This window comes from Melitaea cinxia, chromosome 7, assembly GCF_905220565.1.
Source record: "Melitaea cinxia chromosome 7, ilMelCinx1.1, whole genome shotgun sequence".
NCBI classification, from domain to species: domain Eukaryota; kingdom Metazoa; phylum Arthropoda; class Insecta; order Lepidoptera; family Nymphalidae; genus Melitaea; species Melitaea cinxia.
In genome coordinates, this window is record NC_059400.1 from 10,865,921 (window position 1) to 10,872,862 (window position 6,942).

Genomic DNA, 6,942 nt, shown 5'->3' on the forward strand with positions numbered 1-6,942 from the left:
TTTAATTAAACTTTATTGTACACAAAACGGAAGATACAATTTAGAACTATTAGATACAAAAAAGTATGCAAAGGCGGCCTTATCGCTTATAGCGATCTCTTCCATGAGTAGTGGGTATTCGTGCATTCTGGATCAACCTTCGGTTGATCCAGAATACACGAATACGACATGGCTCCTCGCCTAAAAAAAAAAAAAAAAAAAGGTTTTGGGGTCATCTAAATCGATTGCACTCATCCGTTTTGTGCTAACTCTAACGGTTCGCAACTTAGGTTTCTAAATTTGCAAACTCCACTACCCTTAATTACTATGCAATTACCTTAATTACTATACAATTACTAACTATCATTAACGACCATTACGCTTCTTACCAAACTACATTCCTTTGACGTCTTATTGACAATATTAAAGCGGAGGTTTACAATAAAACTTTGCTTCAATTTCTGTTCAAAACATTATTTATTTCCAAGTAATCTTTAAGTTACATTTTTAATCTCTCATAAAATAAGATTTGAACATAATACTCAATAACATATCATTTTTAAGTGTATCGCTGCCAAATTCATTTTGAAACTCTGTCAATGACTTCTTATTAAACTTATACAGTAAGTACATTAAACAGTACTCGCCACACACTGAACTCCAATCATTTTGTATCCTACTATTATTAAAATGCCATTTCCTTGCATTTCTATTCAAAAACATTTTATGCATCCCCATAGGCAAGCGGCCATACGTATCAAAATATTCACCGACACCATTACTGTCTATGTGGATGGCTACCCAGTGAGATCCTGGTTTTGAGTCCGGGTCCAAATTGCTTATAAGGTATGTGGGAGCCGTCACATACATTGGTAATCGATTCGCAGCATACACATTATTTTGTAAGCTTGGATGAATCTTTTTTATGTATGATTGTATTTGTAAAGTATTCATAATTATTTAAAAGAAGACTTATTAATTCGCTCTATCATACACAAGTGGAATAAATAAGCTATACCTTCTTATTTAACATGCAATTGACAGGGTTTTTAAAATAAAATGAAAGAAAACTTAAAAATAATCATTTACTTACACAATAACACATATTACAGAGTGAGAACTTAATAATACTTAGAAAGGAAATACAATATTCATTCTCTTAGCTACTATAGTCAACGGTTACATTACGATTTTTATCTATTTCAATGACATTATCAAATTCTGCATAAACAACGCAATTGATCGTTTGAGTCAGAGCAGATTCAAAGCGAACTTCTAATCTAACACTACCATGTCTAATTAGATTCCAATGACTAAATGAATTGGCTGATAAATCAGGTGTGAGATCAAATGCTAGCAAACAATAACCTTTTGAATACTTATCGTGAGATATCCCATTACCTTCGTTAAGAAAATGTATCCCTGTTCCTGAGAATAATGTATGATAGGTTGCAGTGAAAATATTATTACCAAAAGATGGTTGTAAAGCTTTTGAAGGTATTTGCTGACCATCAATATATAAACAAAAGGAATTCATTTTATAGTTCTCAAAATTAAACGGATTTTTAGACAAACAACCATTAAATGCTGCATTATTTACAAATCCAACTATACATCTCTTAGGTACTTGACCCAAAAAGATATTGTCTAATGTCTTACCCTGGACCCCTGACGGTATCGTTAGAACTTTTACTTCAGCTCGAGTTATGGGATATTTTGCAGTTGTGGTGGCTAAGACTTTTTGATGGGCAAGTAAGACAGAGGGGTTAATTTTTGTCCTTCTAACAAGGAGAGTCGCATCTGTAATGTTTATTTTGTATTTAACATCGTCTGTTGGAGCCATCAGGTTAAATGTTTCACGTGATCTCACCAATTTAATACTCATCTCAACGCCATTAATTAAAAATTTTTCTTGATTGAATATGTCACCATGAAGATGTCCTATCATTTCAACTTCCTTACTTTCTGAAACTAATTGCTGTCTTTTAGTAAAACCTGAATTTTTTTCTTCGGTTGAATCCATTTTACCAGCTGTATCTTCATACCAAAGGCTACACGTTAAATGAGATTGTTTTGCCTCAGATGAATAATTCAAAAGAGTTTCAATGTAAGCTCGATAAGCATATGTATTGTTTGGAGGTGAAACTAATTTTTGGTTTAAATAAACATCGAGTTGAGTAAAAACTGAATGAAGCCAATTGTTTACAGGTGCCACAACAGTTGAAGCAGCCAGTTTTGAAGAATCCTCATTTAATATTTTTGCTTTTAATTGAATCAGTGTATGAGATAAGTCTATATAGTCATCACCAGTTCCAGGGACTTGAAATTCTATAGGACCATCGTCAGCTAAAGATGATATTGGTTTATATTGCACCCACATTCCACTTTCTATGCTTGTTTGTGTTGATGGTAAAGCAAACAAATCTAATTCAGATTTTATACATTCACAAGAGTGACTATGTAAGAAAGACATTGTTTTACAATTTATGTAAATATATCTCCTTGATATTGACGAGTTGATTTTCTTTTCTTAACACCTTTTCCTTTACCGTTCGATGAAGGAATGACCGTCCCAAGACATTTTCTTTTAGTTATATAGCCTGTACCAGACATGTATAATTTATCAATTTTTTGATCAGCTCTTCTTTTCAAATTTGAACTAATTTCCTTAAGTCGTGACTTTATTGATTCATCCATGGGTCGTGCTCTTGTCATATCAGAGAGAATTCCAACACCCGCGCTCAAAGCTTCCTTTCCTATGGCTTTAGCACCGCTTGAAAGCAAAGGTAAAACAGATCGAAATAACCCTCCCAAAAAGTTCCCAATGCCATGACCACGTTGATAAGGAACTCCTTTGTATATGACTCCTATTCCAGAACCAGCTTGATGAGTATAATAATTTTTGTATGGACAATTTATGTTACTGTGAGGATACATTATAACTTTCTAAAATGTAGTTTAATACACACTGTTCCAAACTGGAATGGTATTTTTTGACCAGTGCTTGATCTTATATCTATTTCAATTGTATCGAATTCTCTGCGCATAACTGATATGTAGTGAGGAGGGGAAAACACATGCATTTTATTTGCACCATATATGTATTTTGAAGGATCTAGTGGTATAATTCTAAGTAAAGAGGTCATAACATCTCCAACGATCTGTGGTTCCACTATATCACAATAAACAAACAGTTGTGACGGTAATCCCAGATGTAAGTTTGCAGGTCGTTTTCCAAACGTCTTTTCTACCAAATTTTTATTAGGTTCAAACCCTAATTGAATACATAACTTATGTGATAATGTCAAGGACTTTATTGAATCATCTGCAATTGTCACAGATACGAACTTAGATATCTCATCGTATCGAAAGGTTATATTTTCTCTCATATTATTTAAAGCTTTCAAAATGTGATTAATATTGTCATAGTTAGTAGCGGGAATATGTTTTTTATAGTAAACAATAGAAGGATATTTTTCATTTGGCATTAACATATTCTTATTAATATAAACTATATTTTCATGTTCTTGAACAGTGAACATTGTACACGGGTACTGAAATTCAACAACACCAACAACCCATTCCCCCTCTAATTTGATTGATTTCGGTAATTTAGTAGAAAACTTTGTTGTCATATTATCTGGAAAATATTCTATTGAACTGTTGCTTGGTAATGTTAAATAAAAACTTCCTTTCATTATATCTGTTTTAAATGTGATGCCAAAACCCAACTATTAAATTTATCAGGATAACCTTTCCACTTGACAAGCACTTGCCTTCTGCTACCAGAATATCGAGATGTTATTATTTTATCTATTTTGTAGTCTGAAGTGGGGTTAGGTGGAGTAACTTTTTGTAATTCTCTTTCATAAAAAGTACCTTCTATAACTTCGTTTTGTAAATCTTTTAAGGTGTACACAACCCAAGGTGATCTAGGGATTACAGTTGAAACAATAAAAATTTCATCACTCCAGTTAGATTCGTATCCCTTCTGGAATATATGTTTGTATTTTGTGATTCTAACATAATCACCGACGTGAAACTTTGGTAATGAGATATCTCGTAGAGATCTTTCATTTTCTCGAACATACAAATTATTCCAAACAGTCATAATGTTACCAGAACTTACGTCACATGGAGGCATTTTAATACTTGAATGAAAACTATGGTTATATGCATATAACAAATCTTGTAAAATATCTATATATCTATACGTATTTTTATGTGTAAAATAGCGCCACATTTTTGACTTGAGTGTTCTTTGAAATCTTTCTACAATGCTGGCCTTAATATCAGGATTATTTGTTGTATAATAATTAATATGATTACTCTTAAAATATTGACGAACATCTTTGGAAACAAACTCAGTACCCTTATCAGACTGTATGTGAGTAGGAATTGTATGAGCTTCCTCAAAAATACTCTCAAAACATTTTTTGATTGTTAAAGAATTTTTATTTTTCATAGGTCTAGCATAAGCATACTTACTAAATACATCAATAACACACAATATATAGTTATAACCATCATTATATTTACTATATGTTCGCATGTCACTCAAATCTGCTTGCCATAGTTTATTAAGGTCAGATAAAATATATTTGTTTCGAGGAAACTTTTTGTAAACCGGTTTGTGAAGTGTGTACGTTTCTTGTGATTGTAACCATTGCTTGACTTCATTTTTTTTCATTTTTCCTGTCATAGCTTTTGCAAGTTTTTTAATACTGCTATAACCAGCAGGGTGTGATGCATCATAATAAATTTTGTGAATTTCTAGTAGGGGGTCCATTTTTCCCAATCGATTTTCTTCTTTAATTTTCTAATATACTTTTTTTCGGTTGTAGGTGTAGAATATTCCTCGTCACCAGATATTTCTTCAAAACTTTTTAACCGAAGTTGATTAATATAGTCGCTTCTCTTAGGATTACCAATATAAGTGAGTGGGACTTTTAGATCCTTCAAAGCTTTAGCAAATTTTTCCCATCCTATTGGATCACTTTTTTTTAATGGTCTTAATGAATCATTAACCAAATCTACAATATTACTCCCACTTATTTTGTTATTATCCACGAGTACTGTACCATCATCATTCCAGTGTACTTTGTTCTGATTTGTTAATAGGAAATCTAATAATGACTCACCTTTTTTAATGTACGATTTAGGTATTAAACTTAATATTTGCTTTTTTGAGTATATAGTTTTATTTTGAACTGTGTCACTTTCTTTGTGTACAACTTCTTCATTCCATGTGTGGTCGACAATAGGATCTTTGGTGTATGAATCACTACTTTTATCATATTGTTCTTTTTTCAAAAGTGTTTCAGATGAATCCATATTTGAGGTTATTATTGGAAGTTGATAAGATTGACGATCTTCTCTGGTAAAGTGCAAATATCTTTGTAATGTTTGTAAGTATAAAATCCATTTTTTTCTGTCGTCATCGTTACTTTTAAGAATATTTTGCATTTCTGTATCTAATCGAGATTTAGGATTTTCGTGACTCGCGTTCCTTTCATTTATTTTATCAATCAAACTTGGTTCCACCAGTAACATTTTCTTAGTGTGTTCCATTTTAAATAAGACCACTAACTAATCCACTTAATATAGAACCTAAAATAATAGGTAGAAATGCACCACCTTTTTGAACAATTATATTTTTTCTAACTTTGGTTGTAGTTTTACGAACAAGCTTGCGGAGTAATGTTATATATTGTTTTAAAAAATTTTTATCCTTTTCTTTTATTGGGACTTTGCCTTGTAGCACATTATGAATACACTCACATATGCAATTTATTTCATCTTCATCACATAATTTTAATAAAGCTTTTTGATGTTTTGGTTTTAAAGTTTGCAATGCGATGAGCAGTTCTTTATGTGTCTTTAAGGCTCCAGACATTATTTGTAAATGATAGAACTTTGTTGGTTCTTGTCGTATTTAAACCCTCTTTTCGGTACATAAACTGAACAGTTTTTGTCAGTTGGGAAGATATTCGTCTTAAAACGATACATGTCATTAGTATTTTGTTTGAGATCTATCATTAAATAACCATGTGCCTCTGTCGTTGCATCTTTATAAGCTTCTTGTACAAATTTTACATTATCTGGTGAAACTTGACGAGCTAAATATCGAATTTGTGTTTTATCACGAGGGTTCTTAAAATAAATTATATAGTTCGAATTTAAGGAAATATCTCTCTGACCTTTTCCTTGATGAAACAGATTTTGAGTTATATAAAATACGCTTAAATTTCTATGATGACTACCCTTTGTAAATATATCTACAATGCGACCATCAGATTCTCTCATCAGATCATCTATTATAATCAAATTGACCTCTTTACCATCAAACATACTTAAGTCAGGTAATCCTTGAAAGTAGTTAACATTTTTTAAATTGTATAAGGGTTGCATCTCATCAAAGCACCATGTTACTTGGGAAAAAGATGTGTTACATATTTCTTCCATATTATTAATAAATTTTGTAACAAAATTTGATTTTCCACAACCACTAGGTCCCGCAACTATTGCAGTGAATGGATGAATAAAATGTTTCATTTTTCCTTACGTGTGGATTAGACGAGGTACAAGAAAACAATAATCATTTTTTACTTTTTAAAACTGTTTTATTGATTCTTAAACTAAACATTACAATAATACAATGGAGGTAAGAAAACAAATTTATTACATCTAAAAACAATTTAAAAATATATACATTCTGAAAATATTACACTTAGACAACAAAAATTCAAGTTAGTAAAGGATTGATTTTATTACATTAGAATATAAAAAGAAAGATAAACATGTTTTAAAAATTTAAAAGTTATTTACAATAAAACCACAAATATAAGAAAACAAATAAAAATAAACTATGTACCTATTATACTTTTCTTAATTTGTAATGACCCCACGCCAATGTATCGACTTGGTTTGGTAATATGTAGCGCTTGCTATCTTGGTATGACA

At 31.3% G+C, this 6,942-nt stretch overlaps 1 protein-coding gene across 1 annotated transcript in view; it reads left to right on the top strand.

The window, feature by feature from the left end:
- LOC123655174 overlaps positions 1 to 6,942 on the top strand; it is a 114,790-nt gene that overhangs the window by 79,851 nt on the left and 27,997 nt on the right. The gene's annotated exons all lie outside the window — the stretch shown is intronic.